This window comes from Acinonyx jubatus, chromosome A2, assembly GCF_027475565.1.
Source record: "Acinonyx jubatus isolate Ajub_Pintada_27869175 chromosome A2, VMU_Ajub_asm_v1.0, whole genome shotgun sequence".
Lineage (NCBI taxonomy): Eukaryota > Metazoa > Chordata > Mammalia > Carnivora > Felidae > Acinonyx > Acinonyx jubatus.
Genome location: NC_069383.1, coordinates 138,741,858 through 138,760,101, shown reverse-complemented (window position 1 = coordinate 138,760,101; position 18,244 = coordinate 138,741,858). Strand labels below are relative to the sequence as shown.

At 40.5% G+C, this 18,244-nt stretch overlaps 1 long non-coding RNA gene across 2 annotated transcripts in view; it reads left to right on the top strand.

Moving 5' to 3' along the window:
• LOC113593582 (uncharacterized) overlaps positions 1–18,244 on the top strand; it is a 328,454-nt gene that overhangs the window by 217,914 nt on the left and 92,296 nt on the right. For both annotated transcript variants that reach the window (XR_008297398.1, XR_008297397.1), the window contains one exon: positions 15,333–15,496. This is a non-coding gene — a long non-coding RNA (uncharacterized LOC113593582). The remainder of the gene's footprint in view (positions 1–15,332; positions 15,497–18,244) is intronic.

Genomic DNA, 18,244 nt, shown 5'->3' with positions numbered 1-18,244 from the left:
TGATAGTGCCATGCTGTTCTTTTGTTCTGAATAAACCCTTGTCCTGCTATAATTCCTTTGTAGTTGCCCAAATCCGGATTTCAGTGTGTTCAACGTGTAGGTGTGGTGAGGAAAGCTCTTTAGAGAGCTGGCCACTGCTTCTTACATCAGCAGTTCATTTTGTAGCCTGGAGCTTAATATAATCTCCCTTCCACATGATCCATTGAACTTGTAGGATTTCTGATCTGAATGGGAAAAGGAATTATATGAGTAGTCATATGCTCAGTCCTTATTACACTTTGCTGGTCTCTTTATGGGGGAAGAAAGAAGCAGTAAGGTTTGTTTTTGTTTGCTTATTTTTTGTTTGTTTTTGTAGTTAGTGTTCTTCAATAATATTTTCTGTAATATCCTCACAATTAAGGGCAATGACAAGCATTAATAAGCATTTTTCTACCAATTTATAATTTACCTTGTGCTTTTGCTTTCATCACTTTATCTAATTCTTTTTTAAAATTTTTTTAATGTTAATTTTTGAGAAAGAGACAGACCGTGGATTGGGGAGGAGTAGAGAGAAACACAGAATCCGAAGCAGGCTCCAGGGTCTGTGCTGAGCCTGATGCAGGGCTTGAACTCATGAAAGGTGAGATCATGACCTGAGCCAAATCCAGACGCTTAACCACCTGAGCCACCTAGGCTCACCTACTTCATCTAATTCTTATAAGCACTCCCTGAGTATGTATAATCACTGCCATTTTTCAGGTAAGGGAACTGAAACATATAGAGGCTGTTATCTTCCCAAGTGTATTAGTCCGGACTCCTTTGGTTGCAAATCCTGAAGCACAAATACATTTTGTTTAAGCCAAAGAAAAAAGTGGGGGTGGGTGGGATTTATTAAGTGCAAGGGTAGACCTCGGCTTCAGGCACAGATGAATCTAGATGCTTGAGTGATATTGCCAGATTCACCCTCCATGTCTAGGCTCTGTTTTCTCTGTGTTAGTTTCATTCCCAGCAGATTCTTTGCATACAGTGTAGAACAGCCATCACAGCTCCAGGCTGTGTCCCACTGACTTAGCAACCCCAGTGGAAAGACATCTATTTCCCAACAAAATTCCTGAGACTGACTATTATGTGGCCCAGTCTGGTTCTTTTGGTTCAGCCATGCACCTGTCACTGTGCCCAGGGAATGGAACGTTCCAACTGGCAGGTCTTAGATGGGGTGAATTTAGTGCTACACTATAAGGTGAACTGAGAGAAGAAGTTTCTTCAAAGTGAAACATGGTACTGTGCACAGAAGGGGCATGAACAGAGGTAGACAGAAGCACCACGCTGTTCTATACCAAGTTGGAAGCTAGTAAGTATGAGTTGGCACTCCTTATGGAAGGCTGGAGTATGACATCTCACCTCTGAGAGCTACAGGAAATCTGGAAAAGACTAGAAGCCACATGCTCTGCCATAGTTCTCAAACCGTGCTCTCTCATTCCTGACCTTTAGGCTATTTGACCGTTAAGTTATGTGGGTATTCTTGAAGCCATATATACATTCAACATTATCTTCAGAATTACAAATGTATCATGACTTGTTTGTATGACCACTTTTTTTCTCAATTTTATTGAGAAACAATTGACATACATCACTGTGTAAGATTTTTTTTGAACTTAAAATCTTTTATTTTTTAAAATATAATTTATTGTCAAATTGGTTTCCATACAACACCCAGTGCTCATCCTGAGTATCCTCTTTTTAAACACATAAGTATAGTTATGATTAATAAAATATAAATTTGCTTTAAAACATCACTGAATTCACGGGGTGGGAGTTGGTCATAATGTTTATTTTTAACTTGTATAAAAAAATTCATGTGTTAACCTGGTGAGGGATTTAAGAACATTTTCATCTCTAAAAGATTCAAATTACTTAGGTAGTCCTATAATCAAATATTAAAACACCACCTGAATAAGGGTTAGAAGCCCATTTCTGCCATTATTTCTAGTGATTTAATGTTTCTTGGGTCTCAGTTTCCTGACCTGCACTATGGGGATAAACTGTCCTGTCCACATAAGCTTATAGTGAGGCTCTTACGTGGAAGTGAACTGCTAGGAAGTATTTTTTTTTTAAAACCCTGTAATATGGTAGCATTGGTATTTTTTTTTATTTGACTCCATGCTCAAGGATATTGCTCTTAATGTGTTCTGCAAACCACTAATGGCCCCTGATGCAAAATGTACTTGTCCATTTCTAATATGATTGTGCAGATCAATGAAGGTCTGTCTTCCTCTGTGATAAACTGCAGCCTTACAGATTTTGTAAAGATCTCTCTCTTCCAATGGTATATATTCCAGGAAGCACATTTTATCTTTCTTATGTCCCAAACACACTTGTGACTGCAAAAAGTGATCAATAATTTAAATTTTCTCTTTAATTTTCTATTGTGGTATAATGTAGAGAAAAGTGCATGTATTCTAAGTATGTTTTTGATTAATGTCCATGACTGAACACATTTGTATAACCGGCACCCAGATCAAGAGAGGGGGCATCAATAGTTCTCCAGAAACAAATATTGTAGCCCCTTTCCAGTCACTATCCCTCAAGGATAACCTCAACCTTACTTCTAAAAGCACACATATGCTTCATTTGGTTCTTTCATCCAACTAAATGAACTCATTTTGTTCATGGATCTTTCTTTCAATGCTGCATTTGCAAGATTTATCCATTTGTTGTTGTAGTGACAGATGGTACATTTTTTATTGCTGTACAGTATTCCATTATGTGTATGTGGGGATGGGTGTACTTATTTTTTATAATATAAACATGTTATTCATGAGCATTTGAGTGTTTTCCAGTCTGGGGCGATTAATATACTGTATAGATCTTTGGGTGAGCATATACATGTGATTTTTTGAAGGGGGGCAGGTTACAGAGAATGCCTAAGTTCAGCTTTACTACACATTACCAAACTGTTTTCCAAAGCGGGTATACTAGTCGACATTCCCATGAGCAGTGTAAGACAGTTTTGTTTTCTCCACATGCTTGCTGATATTTGGTATTTTCTGCCTCTGTAATTCTAGCTATTCTAGTGAATGTGCACGCTTTTAATTTGCAATTTTCATTGTGGTTTTCATTTGCATTTTCATAATGAGTAATGAAGTTGAAACAATTCTTCATATGTTTATTGGCCATTTGGACATCCTCTTTTGGGGGCACTTATTCAAATATTATGCTAATTTTTCTTTGGATTGGTATCTGTTTCTTATTGGTTTGTAGGGAGTGGTTAGCCATTTGCTTTGCCTATTTTATTGGTGGGAAAAATTTTTAAGCTTCAATATTTTTAAATATGAAATTGAACATGGCTCACCATGCCATTTCATTAATGATCCATTCTCAAAACAGAACATTTATTTGGTACCCAACCTTTACAAAAACAATGATAGCTGTTAAGCATGCAACAGTAAACAAAACTGATGTGGTTCCCATCCATATGGCACTGGCCATCTAAGGATGAGACAAACAATATATTAATACATATGTAACTGTAAGATGAGGACAATTACAAAAGTACCATGAAGCATTCAAACAGGGTGGAGGGAGAGATTAAAAGGGCTTCTTTTCAGTTCTATAGACTTTTGTCACTTAATCTGAGACCTAAAGCCTGATAAAAAAGCAGGGGGGAAAAAAAAGAAACAAGGGAAGGGTATTCCAGGCAGACACAATAGCATGTGCTATTCCCTGAGGTGGGAAAACACTTTGCATGTTCTAAGACTTGAAAGGAGGTAGTTGGTCTAGAGCATGGGTCAACAAACTGTAAAAGGTAAAATAGGAAATATCTTAGGCTTTGCAGACCAGATGGTCTCTGTTGCAACTACTCAACACTGCTGTTGTAGCATGAAGACAGCCATAGACTGAATGTAAATAAATGAACATGGTTGTTATTTCAATAAACTTCTATTTACAAGAATAGACAATGGGCCAAATTTGATCCATGGGCCATTAGTTTGCCAACCTCTAGTCTAGATTATGGAGAAAAATATCAGTCTCCTACCTGGACTACCTTGGTATGGCCCTAACTAGCCTTCCAGCTTCCACTCTTACTAATCTAAAAATGCATTCCCTGCACAATACCCAGAGCAAATATTTGAAAGTCCTAAATTAGATGATGATGCTCTTTCCCAATTAAAGGAATCTTGATTAACTTTCTGGAAACTTCTTATTGAACATAGAATAGAATATAAAGCTGAGATGGGCTTGGTCTAGATGGTACATGGATTTGTAAGCCATTGATTTGTAGCCTTGATTTTAGATCACAATACTTAAAATTGCTTCATATCTATGTGCATGGGATCCGGTGATAACTGTGAGCATGGAAAAAAGGGAGCATGATGTATTGTATGGTTTCCAGCTGCTCTTCAACTAAGAGAAGTCTCTCCCTTCTTAAAAATCCACACATACCTGACTTTGTGCCCATCTCATTTTTTACCTTCTATTACACCTTAATAGGAGAATCCCTATAATTGCTGAGTCTTGTCTTGTCTGGCCTTACATTAATAGTCCAGTAGCAGATGTGCTGTACTTGAATGAATGGATGGATATGATTGTGCACTTTCTCTCTCTCTCTCTCTCTCTCTCTCTCTCTCTCTCTCTCTCTCTCTCAGTGAATAAACAGTTGAATAAAATAATGAATGGATTGAGTTTTGCAGAAGGAAAAAGATACCAACAATGATCCTGGAATTCTTAGGCCTGAATTACCAGGGATGGGTGTGTCCTAATCAGAAATTAGAATGTCAGGAGAAGGTTCTGATTTGTCAGGTTTCAGATATGATAGATCTCTGGTATAAGATGTCATTAGCGTGCAGGGGATGAGTAGAAATGAGTTCTGGGACTTGGGAAAGCGATCTAGGATGGAAAAAGTGACTGAAGTTAGAACTGTTTTAATGCTGGGAAATAGAAGGAAAAGTGATCCAAGGACCAAAAAGTAGGTTGAAAGGATGAAAAAGAGAGAAAAATTTTCCATGAATGGCAAAAGTGAAGAACCATAAGATTTCTAGATTTTCAAATAAATTCATTCAATAGGAATGAAAAGTTGTATAGGCCCTCAAGGTCAATGCTGTAGTTATTTATTACATTGGAATGAAGTTACATTAAAATTCACAAAATAGCGGGGGAAGTCATTAATCTAGAATCTTAACAAGATACTCATTTTTTAATTAAAAAATTAACCATCTACTCTTCTTTCTACATCATACTGTGAAAAAACACAGAATAAAGTATCCTTAAAAAACTAGATTTGGAGTCAAGCAGGGCTTGAGTTCAAGTGCTAACCCTGCTACTGACTAGCTATTTGACCTCAAAAATTATCTTAGCTGTTCTAAGCTTCAGTTTCAACACCTTTAAAGTGAGATGGCTAATAGTACTTTTCTCAGAGCATGGTTGTAAGGACTAAATGAGATGATATGTGTACAAGCCCCTGGCACCAGTAGGACATAAATAAATGGATGTTAGCAGTTATGACTTAGAACACATCTTCATATCATGGCAATGTACTCTGTCTCCGAAAGCCCTTGATTGGAAGAGACCATACAACATAAGGATATGGTTTGTGTAGATAGCTGGCAGGGATTGAATCCTGACTCTGAATTTTACCAGCAGGGTGACCTAGACACCTAACTCCTTCCCTGCCTGTAAATGGAGAAAATAATCATACTTCCTTCCTAGGAATTAGAGAGTTGATACATTCAAGGCCCTTAAAATAGTCCCCCACATAAAAATTCTCTATAAATATTTTTTGTTAATTTTATCATTATGGTTGTTACTATTAGCTATGTAGCCATTCTAATGTAAGACACAAGGCAAATTTTATTTAGTTCCTATTTGAAATCATCTTGGAACTATATCAGAAGGATTATCCTAAAATTCAGCATGTCAATCTCTATAATTATTTCTGACAGCAAAGTTCGCACATTTGCCCCAGTCGAGGTAATCAAGTTAATAGGAAATTATAAAAGACCATTTGCCGCACAAAGGAGCTCCCCAGTCTATGCCTCGGTTGTTCTATCCCCAGCTGTGAGATCCCCTCTCATTCTCTTTGTCTCCTGTACACCCCTAATGGGGAGAGCTGCCTTATATTCTGTGGAGAATTTTGGACAATAACTCACAGAGAGTTTGTTCAGGTTAGAACTGAAGATTCCACATTAGGCATTGGGGAGCTGGCAGGGCATGGCAGGAGAAAGGTGGGACTCAGAAGTCCAGTAGAACACTGAGAATTGAGGGGAAATGAGATCCCAGCATTGAGAACATTAAAGAAAAGTATCCTGGGGTGAGGGGAGGAAGCTTTAAAGAGGACCTTAACAAAAGTGGTAGATGAGGTATTGCAGAGAATAAGCTTGAGGAGGATGTCAGGGAAGAGGAATTCCCACATCCTGCCTGATTGAACTACAAACCGAGATCAGTAATCGACCATTGGAGTCCTTGCTGGGCTGCACAGCAGCATCGAAGGTTCCAAGATTCCTTTCTACATCTCAACTGCAATAGTAAAGCTCACAGACAGCCCCAGATCCAGGCTTTTGTCTGTGCTGTGAGACTCCTCTGTGCCTCAGTTACTCATATGTAACATGGGAATCATAATTGAATCTACCTCATTAGGGTTATTGGTGGACTACATATATGAAGAGTGTAGAAGAGAGCCTGGCATATGTGTTTGATATAACTGTCATTGTTGCCATTGCATCATTATTATAAGGGCAAGTCCTTAGAGGAAGCTTTAGTTTTAGAAGAATCAAGTGTCCAGCTGAAGCCTTGGGGAAGACAGAAGTGTGTTGGTTTAGATTAGGGGCCTTGTAATTAGGCAGAGATTCCACTTCTCACGCTCATTAGCTGAATGACCTAGAACAAGTTATTTATCACTTGAGGTCAGTTTCCTCATCTGAAAAAATGGGAATGATAATCATACCCATTTTACATTATTGAGAGGATTACATGACAGGAAGCATGAAAAGCACTTCGAACTGCATCTACATATATGAACTGATCCGTAAATAATAGTAATTATTAAAATTGAGACTGAAAACATCTTTCCCAGCTGTAACTTGAGTGTCAAGTGGAGAAGCAGAGGTGTAGAGCTGAGCAGGGGTCCTGGGCCTCCAGAGTCAGACTCATACAAGGTGAGATTTGGAAAAGGCTGCAATGGTTTTTGCAAAAGGGCCTTGGCCTTCTACTTTGTGCTGTCAAAAGATCAGTCGCTAAAATAAATGTAACTTCTATGGCTAATCACAAGGGCTGTATGGCTGCATATTATTGCTAGGCCAATGGAGGGGAGAGGGAGAATGAAGGGGGGCACAGACTGGTTTAGGGTCACCCAAGAGGCAGTGGTTATTTTTTAAGGTGGGTTCATGGCCTCTGTCTTTGGGGTAACCACTCCCATATCCCTCACAACTAACACAAAACACTTTTCCCTCATTGCTGAAAAAAAAAAAAGATTCATAAGGGAATTAATAAACAAGCCAAAGAAAATTCTCGTCTGCCTTTTAATTATAGAAGAGTGATTGCTATGCTAATCATAATCAGCATCAAGGTCAAAAGTTTCCACTACTCTGGAATGAACATTTAGAAAATAAATTAACCAGAATACCAATGCTATTTCTGAACTCCCAGCTCACGTGGGTTTCAGATAGAATGCTGTATATTTTAAGTGTCTTTTAAAAGGATCCGTATAATATTGATACATTGATTGGATAAACTTCACTCTAAAAACCTGCTAGTGCCCAAGGCAGAGGGGAAGACCATTTGGAGACCCATGAATTGGTGTGATTGCCTAGACTGCCAAGGTAAAGACTGGGAATTTGTTGTGTTGAGTATGATCATTTGCTTCATCTCTGGCAGGTATCACTACAAGATGTGCTGAAAGTACTTGGTCTCAGGTTAATGTGAGTGATGAGATATTAATGTATTTGAATAATTCTCCTCTATTTTCATTTACTCCTGGGTATTGGTATGTACAATAAAAATAATGGTTTAATGTCTATTATTTCACAAAGTTCAACCCCTACCTCACACTATATACAAAATAGATTACAACCGTAAGGCAAGTCAAATAAAAGTTTAAGAATATTGATACAACAAAATATTCAGCCGTAAAAGGGAATGTAGTACTGATACGAGCTACAACTTAGATGAACTTTGAAAATATTATACTAAGTAGATGAAGCCAGACTCCAAACGTTACACATATTGAATGATTCCATTTACATGATATGTCCAGAACAGGCAAATCCATAGAGATAGAAAGCAAACTACTGGTTACCAGGGGCTGGAGTGAGGAGGGAATAGAATGTGTATGGAGTTTCTTTTGGGGTGATGAAAGTGTTTTGGAACTAGATAGAAGCAGTGGTTGTGCAATATTGTGAATCTTCTAAATGCCACCAAATTGTGCATCTACTAATGCACAATGCTTAATTTTTATAAGAGTTGAATTTCAATTTTAAAATGTTTAAGAGTGTAAGAAAAAAATTAGGGTAATATTTGTACAATTTTTGAGATGGGAGTGTGCTTTTTAAGAGTAAGGTAGAGACCACGGGGCACCTGGGTGACTTAGTTAAGTGTCCAATTTCAGCTCAGGTCATGATCTCACAGTCTGGGAGTTCAAGCCCCATGTCTGGCTCTGTGCTGACAGGTAGGAGCCTGGAATCTGCTTCAAATCCTGTGCCTCCCTCTCTTTCTGTCCCTCCCTGCTTGTATTCTGTCTCTCTCTCAAAAATAAAATAAAAACATGAAAAATTAAAAAAAAAAGGTAGAGACCTCAAAGCCATCAAGCAAAAAAGGAACCAGTTTGTACATATGAATAAAAACATTTGTATTACAAAAGATACCATAAGCAATGTTAAAACAAGTATAGACAAACAGCATACCAGAAGAAAAGGCCAGGAGACATTCAAGGTTCTGAGAGACTTTCAGATATCACTAAGGGCTCAGCAATCACCCACCCTATACCCGATCTGATGCTTCCATATCCAGTATAACCTCCTCCTTCCATATCCAATATCTACCAGGTTGCATTCCAACCTGGGGAGCTCCTCCCTTCTGCAGATGGCCTAGTCCATATTCAAGTAGCCATATTATCTTGAAAATGTTTTCTTATGTTGAGTCAGATTATCCTGCCTAAGAATCCCAGTAACTGAAGTGATTTTAGAGCACAGGCCTTGAATTTAGAGAGATTCAGTTTTGTGCCCTGGCTTACCACTTACCACTCTATAATCTCGGGCAAGTTGCTTAACCACTCTGCACTTCCATTCCCTCATCTGTAGAAGAGGCTAATGTGTCCCTCACTGGGATAGTCAGGAAAATTAAGTCATATCATGTCTGACAAATACCTACCAGAGAGCTTGGTACATTGTAGACTTTCAGTAAATGGTGGCTGCTCTAATGAGTTCTGGAGACAGAAATAGAAAATGGCTCCTATCTGTCCTAACACATGGCACTCTTATTCAATAATTCTTTCATTCATTGATTCATTTACTTCTCTTCCCTTCTCTCCTCCCTCCCTTGTCTCCTCCCTCCCTTCTCTCCCCTGTTTCCTCTGTCCCCCCTCCCCTCTTCTCCCCACCCCTTCCCTTTTTTTCTCCTCTCTTCTCCTCTCTTCTCTTCTCTCTTCCCTCTCCTCTCCTCTCCTCTCCTCTCCTCTCCTCTCCTCTCCTCTCCTCTCCTCTCCCCTCCCCTCCCCTCCCCTCCCCTCCCCTCCCCTCCCCTCCCCTCCCCTCCCCTCCCCTCCCCTCCCCTCCCCTCCCTCCCCTCCCTTCCCTTCCCTTCCCTTCCCTTCCCTTCCCTTCCCTTCCCTTCCCTTCCCTTCCCTTCCCTTCTTTCTCTTCTCTTCCATTGAGGATCCAAAGACCTTACTATGGCTACAAGGTCCTATACAATCAGGTCTCAAACCACCCAATCTTCCTGCTAACTCTTTCACTTTACCTCTTACCCTTTCTCCCTTCTGATTTGTCCTCTTCAGCCACACTGGTCTCCTTGCTTGTCCCTAAACATATTGAGCATGCTCCTGCCTCAGGGCCTTTGCTCTTATTGTTGGTTCTTCCGGGAATACTCTTCTCACTAGTCGCTCACTTCATTCACTTATCTGCTCACATATCACCCAGTGAGAGAAGCTCTCCTAGACCATAACACTACCATCCATTATTCTCTGTGCTGCTTCACTCTGCCTTATTTTTCTTCAAAGTACTGGCATCTATCCATTTATTTATTGGCTCCTTCAATTAGAATGTAAGCATTAGAATGATAGGTACTCTTTTTTTCTCCTTTATGTTCCTAGTGCTTGGCAAAGAACCTGGCATGTAGTAGGCACTTTATAAATAATAGCTTCGTAAATGTGTTAACCAAAATATGTGAGTACTTCCTGTGAGCCAGGTGTGCTCATGCAGAGGCAAACAGCAAGGTGCTTTCAGCTTCAGTTATAACAATCCTATCCTGACACGACATGGTTTTAACAAGCCAGCTAGCAGACTGTCATAGTAAATGTTGTTTATGTACAAGGCATCTTTATGCTGAGGGTAATAAAACAGCCCTACGGCACCAAAATCCTCAAGCTGAGTGACTGGTTAACTGTTAGACCATAAACAATTTGAGTTGGCAAGAAATATTCTCACTTCAGTGTGTGGCAGTATGCTGTCACTTCTCTGGATTCCATCTGACATGTTGGATTATTATAGATTAGATAAGCAATTGTAAATGGACTGTGGCCTAGCAACATAGGCCTGAGATAAAGGAGATAGGACCCCAAAAATGGGGATGTGGGGATGGGGCCATGGCCAAGCTCACAGGCAATGATCACTGTGTCATTGTGTGCACTTGTGAAGGCAACAACACTTGACCCTGTTTTGTACCCTCCCCCCCCCACACACACACAGTGTGCACTGAGTAAACTATGATGACAAGGGCATTCACTGTGACTGGCCCCAAGGACTCTCTTGCTGATACTTGTGGCTATGTCTTTACACCAAGACTGCCAACTAGACAGCAAATATCTCATGTACTCAGCATTTTCAGCAGTTCAGAGTTGGAACAAGACAGACCTGGATTTGAATCCAGGCTCTGATGTTTTATAGCATGTGACCTTGAGCAAGTTAGTTGACCTTTCTAAGCCTCTGTTTCTACAACTCTAAAAGGAGATGGAAAGAATTCTGGTTTCATTATTAAGGAATAAACATGAGAATGCACATAAAGCATTTGGCAAGGTGCCTGGCACATTGCAAGGGTCCAGTCATCACAATTGTGACTGTTCAAATGAACCTTAACATCTGATTTAAGACTCTCCTCCCACATCCTAAATGGATGTTTGCTTGTATGTCACATAAGACAAGTCTCAACACAAGGAAGATATGGGAATGTTTCACTGACTTCCTAACACAAGAAAAAAGTGGCATTAAAATAGTCTTTGGGAACGTATTCAGGGATTAAAAATCCCTGTGGAATTAATATGATCAGTCATGCTCCCAGTCAATTGTATAGCAACCAATTCAATTAAAGTTTGAAACATGTCAACTTAGTGATTCACAGTTATGGAATAGACATGGTTTAGCAGGACAGACTGCCTGGAGGTTGGAGGATAAGGGCTTTCCATGACCACTATATGGTCTTTTGGAGGCCCATTCCCCTTTGAGCCTGATCTCTCAGTTACAGACATTTCATTTTTAAACATTCTTAGAACAGCATGTACCCTAAATACCCATTATTGGAAACAAACCCAATACTTAAATTACTCCTTGTAACAAACAAATCTATAACATGCAATCTAATAATTGAGGATTAATATTAAAATAGAATACAGCAAATGGCAACAATGGAATGTCAGCATTTTTGTTCATTCCTCCTCTACCTCTGGAGAATTGAGTTATCTGAAAGGTGGATTATTTGAAAATGCCCACATTTGCATATAGAGTTTGATTTTTTTTTCCTGTATTTGCTCTATCTTGATGGTCCTCAGACTGTAGTTTGTACAAGGTTTGCTATAGATTGTTAATGATCTAAAATAAACAGTTTCTACCTCCTGGGTATTTAAGGGATTTTTCATAGTATTTTGCCCATTACAAATATTTTTTCTGACTTTAGAGCATAACCTCCCAGTAGTGTGGGGCCCCACAATGAAAACACCCAACCAGATTGTTTCTATTGTTTCTTTTCTTCCAGAAAATAAAGGTGATGGTGTAAGGGATATTTTAGAGAAAACATACTGAACATCAAATTAGGTCACATCCATAAAATCACCTGGCAAGCTGTTTCATAGGAATGTTAGCTGCTGGAACAACCTGGGGGCAGGTTATAGCACAGATATTTTTGAAGCATCTGAGCTGCACCCTAGATCTGCACCTAGGATGGGAGAGTGACCTGGATAGGGCTGGCTTTGGAAACCCTGATGGAGGAGGGACAGTTGCAGGAGGTGGGCCCCTGGCCTGGGGAGCAGAACTGGGAAGGGAAGGTAGGGTATGAACATTGCCCTTAGGAATCAACAGGGCTTCAGCATTTGAAGAACGGTTCTATTACTTTTGTAATAGCCCCTATAGGGCTAGGAATTCGGGGGGTGGGGAGTGTGGGAGAGTCTTCAAGAATCTATTCGAAAACCGAGGTTTGTGGCTCCCAGGCATCTTAATGACATGTCTCTCTGTAACCGTCTTTTTCTCTTGCCTTGAAGAACTTGCATCATCAATCATAGGTGTAGGCACATGCCAAGAAGGGACCTCAGTCCTCTAGGTAGCTGCACTTTAGAGGACCATTGAGGCCAGTCCCTGTCACAGCAGCAAGTGCAGACACACTTTCAAGCTCAGAACACTTGGGCACCCCTCCGATGGGGTCATTCTCCAGAGAGCTCCGGGAACTATCTTGGAAGATCTTCTACATCCTATCTCTGCTACTTCCTAGCTCTATCATGTGGAGATGTGAATAATAGCATGCAACTGTGATGGGTAAACGAGCTTCTTGGCACTTTCAACAAAGCTGAAGGAAGAGATACCATTCAGGATGAGGGAGAGACTTCTCTGAGACTGAGTTTGGTTCAAGAACCAGCAGAGTTCAATGTTCACACACATTCCTGCAAACTGAAGCACAGAGATGGTTATATGCTTCTTGAAATGGTGACATAAGCACAAAAGTTGAATGTACTATGGCCTGGGGGCACCTGGGTCATTCAGTGAGTTAAGGGTCCAACTGTTAATTTCAGCTCAGGTCATGATTTCAGGGTTGTGAGGTGGGAGTCTGGTGTCTGGCTGCATGCTAGAGTAGAGCCTGCTTGGGATTCTTTCTATCTCTGTCTCTGTCTGCCTTTCTCTCTCCCTCTGCACCACCCCCCCCCCCATTAAAAAAAGAAAGGGCCATGGCCTGACTCTGTGTGTGTTGAAGTAGGGCATCTTTCTGTGCCAATCTGAGGCCCAGCTGAAACCCCATACTAACTCCATGGGTTGGTGTGAAAATATTAAATGAAACCATGAATATAAAGCATTTAGTATGGTTTCTAGAATATAGTAAGTGTCTAATGGATTTGTTGCTATTCTTGTTCATCCAGTGTGATTTTCTGGGAGGGGAGAGTGAGTTGAAAGAAGATAAAGCAACCTAATTAAGGATCTGATTCCTCTCTCATTACCTAAATCCCTGAGGGCCAGGAAAGCCAATACTCTGGTGTCCATTCTGTCTAGGATATGGCTCAAGTTCAAGATCCCCTTTCTTTCCCTAAGTTGTGGCCTTTCTCAGCCTTGAAAGATGTTTCACAGAGTTTGGGAGAGAGTTGAGCAGAGTGGGCCCCATGAATCTCAAATGGCAAACACCTCCTTCACTCAAGGACTGAGTCTACCCCATGTCTCTCATTACTTGTCACCTGTTTTCCAGAATTGAAAATGCCTTTCCCTTCATCCCGTGACTTCAGGAATTCCTTTCATACTTCAGTGCCTGCATGCTTGACACGAAATGGTATTACCTCCTGCCATCATCTTTTAGTTCTGCTGGAACACACACACAAACCAGATGCAAGGCCCATGTGTTTCTTACTGGCCTATCAGGATGCACTGTCTTCTCAGACTGAACTGACAATATGAAAGGCTTTTTGCCCTTGTCCATTTTCTGGTTCAGTCTCTGACAGCAGTACCTTGTTTTCAGACTACCATAATAGGAAGTGACAAGGACTTTTTACCTGCAGTCCAGGTCATAGTAGAAGCAAGAGCTGACATAGAATGCATACAGAACTCAGACAAGTCCATCTTCCAGGTGACAGGTACCAGACCCATCAAACTCAGGAAATCTCTTCCCGTGTATCTCTATTAGTTAGGTGTTTGAATTGGGCTGTAAGCAAAGGCGCCCAAGTCTGGCTGAACTATGCAAAAGATTAGCATTGACTGAAAGTAGAGAAGCATGGCTCACAGAATTGACGAAAAAGGACAGGCAGACCTCATAAAGGACAGACTGGAACAGGCAGGAGATTGAGTAGCAGAAGGGAAGCCATTGGGGTATATCTGCACCATGCTTGTCATGATCTAAGTTCCCTGGAGATAGGTGTATTGACTCATGGGTTCCCTGGCCCAGTGGACAGTGGAGAAATTCCACACAAGAAATCTAAGTACCGTTCCCAGAGAGGCAGTGAAGAGGCTGGTCAGAAAAGGCAAGGGTGACTACTGAAGGGACAGCAACCAGCCCTTACTCTGAGATTCTCCAGTGCCATTCTGTACATATTCTCCAGACCAGGTTAACTGGGACAAAAGGCAGAATGCTTTTCACTGCTGTCATCCCCTAGAGAAGAAGGTAAGGATGTTCCATGGGGCCTGAGCTTCCCATTCTGAATCTTCTGTCCAGAACAGTGTTCAAAAGGGGGATCAAAATTTCCACACATTCTGTATTACTCCCTCAAGCTCTGCATGACTGAAATCTGTTGTCAATTTCTTCCTTCCTTCCTTCCCTCCTTCCTTCCCTCCCATTTTTTTTCCTCCTTCCTTCCTTGAGAGGGGGAGGGGCAGAGAGAGAGGGGGAGAGAGAGAGAGAGAGAGAGAGAGAGAGAGAGAGAATATCCCAAGAAGGCTCCATGATGTTTGTGTAGAGCCTGACTTGGGACTCCACCTCATGAACTGTGAGATCATGACCTGAGCTGAAATCAAGAGTCAGATGCTTAACCGACTGAGCCACCCAGGGGCCCCTGCTGTCAATTTCTTTCTATCTAACCTCAACCTCTTCAGCTATGGAGTAAAAACTTTTTAATAAAACAGGATCTATAGGGCAGGGTTGGGTGAGGGGAAGGAATCCTGTATTTACAGCCCAAAGGCCTGCCTCTCTTCTGAACCTGTTTTCTGGGATGTGAAATGGGAATGGCCATTTCCTGTGCTACCTTGCAGGAAGGAGGAGGGAATGAGTCCTCTTGAAAATTCTTTGCCAGCTGTGAATGTGATGTGTCTGTGAAAGAGAACTTAATCAATATTCAAGAACAACAGGAGGCAAGGTTGTGTTTCATTAAATGACTGACCATGGAAAACAGTGGAGGGATGAAGCAGCAATCTACGTAAGTGTCATATACCTAAAAATTAAATTTCAAGAAATTGTTATGGATTCAAGAAAATACTGGAAAGCAGAAGAGGGGAGGAACAAAAGAAGAAATTAATTTGGGGTAAAGAATCTAGGAGATCACATAACATCCATGCATGTATTTGTTTATTCACTGAATAGACAGAACCTGCTACTTGACAGACATAAAATCAGGAAAGACAGGAGATGAATAAAGTCCAACCTCCTTTCTAAAGTCCGAAAAATTGAGGAGGAAAGTTGGGAGTTAAGTCCTTAAGGAATATTTTTAGGATTTGTTAAAAATAGAGGCAGCGGTCTTGATTTCTTTTTCAAGAAACAGGAAAAAAAAAAAAGAGGTGATATAAAATATTGAGATACCTAACGCCTTGGCTTTTCTGTCTGTGGACCTGTGAGGAAAACCTGAGTTTCTTCCCCAGAGAAGGATACCTGAGGGAACCTCTTTCATTCTCTAGGAGTTGCTAAGTTTGCAGGAAGTTAGGGGGAAGTTGGTTCTAGGGTAGAGGCCCTCCCTAAGGAATGTGGTGAAAACCTCAAGATAAGGCAACCTGGCTATGTGTGCCTGCACGACGTTCCTCACGACTCTAACCTAGACCGCCCATTTGGACTGTATGTTATCATATGTGGGAGCTGCGCTCCTGCTGCGCTCAGAGCTCAGCCTTTTGGATCTTAGCCGGCTGAGCCCATGATGACAGAAAGAAAACTGCTTCCAGGAAAGAAAAGCCTTGGTGTTCTGACTCTGTGTGTGTGAGACTCACTGCTACAGTGGGGTCCAGAGCCAGAGCCAAGAAAGAATTCTTGAGGCATCTTTGGTGCAAAAACGTGATTTTATTAAAGCCAGAGGACAGGACTGTGGGCAGAAAGAACCTCCCCTGGACTGTGAGGAGTGACCACTGTACACTTGGGAATTAAAGGTAAAGGCAAGGGGAAGTTTCCAAAAGGGACTGTCATATGCTAAAGAAGACTCGCCAGATACTGGAGGCCTAGCTGTAGTCAAGCTAAGGTGGTTTTTCTAGCAAATCAACATTAAGACAGTAGGGAGTTCCTGGAGAAACATTTTACTCTACTTGCCTCAAGTATTTGTCAATGGGCTGCAGGTTATAAGGAAATTTAATTTGACCATGTCCTCATGCCTTTGTTTCCCTCATCAATCCCACCTATAGAGGCAGAATGAAAATTTGAATAATAAATTGTCCATTTTTACATCTTTGAAGCTAAACAAAAGTGTCCTAACCTTTAAAATCAACTGTAATGTTAACACCCATAGCACAGTGGCAAATGTATAACGTATACATTAGTGGATTTCTTTAATTAAGAAATGAGCACTTTCCAAGTTTGGACCTAATGTATCTTGATCAATCTTAAGAAAGCAATTAGAACCTCAAGCTAGTCTTCTGCAGGTCCCATTCTGTCTAGTAGAGAAGACTCAACTAAGAGAAATGATTTTAATTTCCCTGTTGTTAAGGAAACATTTAGGGTCATTATGTACTCATCAGAAACAGTTAACAATGGACAATCACTGCAATTGTTCAGCCACTTCCTGAGAATGAATCCAATTGTCTCTATAATACCTTTGACCATGTCATTTTCTAAGAATGGAGATGATTGATTATTCTATTATTTGACCAACCACAACTATGACAGGCAATGTCATATATGTGCGTTTATAGTCTCTGGTCTAATGAAAAGTGTAACTAAACCAAAAGGGAACTTTCAAAAATGAGTGCTTTGGGACCGATGTAGAAAACTTTTAGGAGTGTGTGTGTGCGCATGTGTGTGTGCATCTGTTTAACCAAAGAGATGTGGACCAGGTAAAGAATCCCTCGACAGTGTTAAACCACACAATAAATTAGAGCAAGCTGTCTTCTGTAGCTTCCTGTGAGTGATAAAAGGGTATTGACAGTAGAATTAAGCCTGTGGGATGTGAATGTGATAACAGAACTCCTTATAGTAAGATGCTTGTTACTGCAACATTTTAAATGGAATGTTTAATTACCTTTGGCTCTCTCCCTTTCCTGATCTCCCTTCCCCTCCCCTTTTGCCCCAGTAGGGAAATATTATAACACAATGAAGAATATTTCAGAGAGGAAGGGGAAAAAATAAAAGCCCTTAAAAAAACACATTAGCACATCAATGCTCCAAACACAGCAAAGCCCATTATCTTTTTCCATTTAAAATTAGTTTGCCCTCTGTATTTGACTACTATTTTATTACAAATAATCACCTTAGTTTGGTGCCTTCTGTATTCTTCAATCCATTACAACTAAAATCCCAGTTAAGATTTTAAGCAAATGCAAAATTCCATCAACTTGCTGAAAGAGAGTGTGGTCTCATTTAGTAGTAATGAAATTTTATTTTAAGCAACATTATGGATATTCTGATTTGCTAGTTTAGTCACTTTAAGTGGGCAACGGAAGCTCCAGGATGTTAACATCAAGTAAATCAAACATGACAGTTTTTGCTATGTCTTACACTGATGTTTAAAGTCACAAAATAACATCCCTTAAATTCTGGCAAAAACAAGTCTCATGAGCAATTTACTCTGTATGGGTAAGACAGCTGACCTTTCAGGGATATTCACTCTCAATATTTGAGCAACTAACATATGACACAGAAATATCCACTGCCATCTCACTATCATCCCCTGCAAATTCCCCTCCAGAGGTTCCTGCAGGTCATAAAGAGGGGCAGTGGTGCTGAAACTCAGTGATGAATTCCATGGGACTCT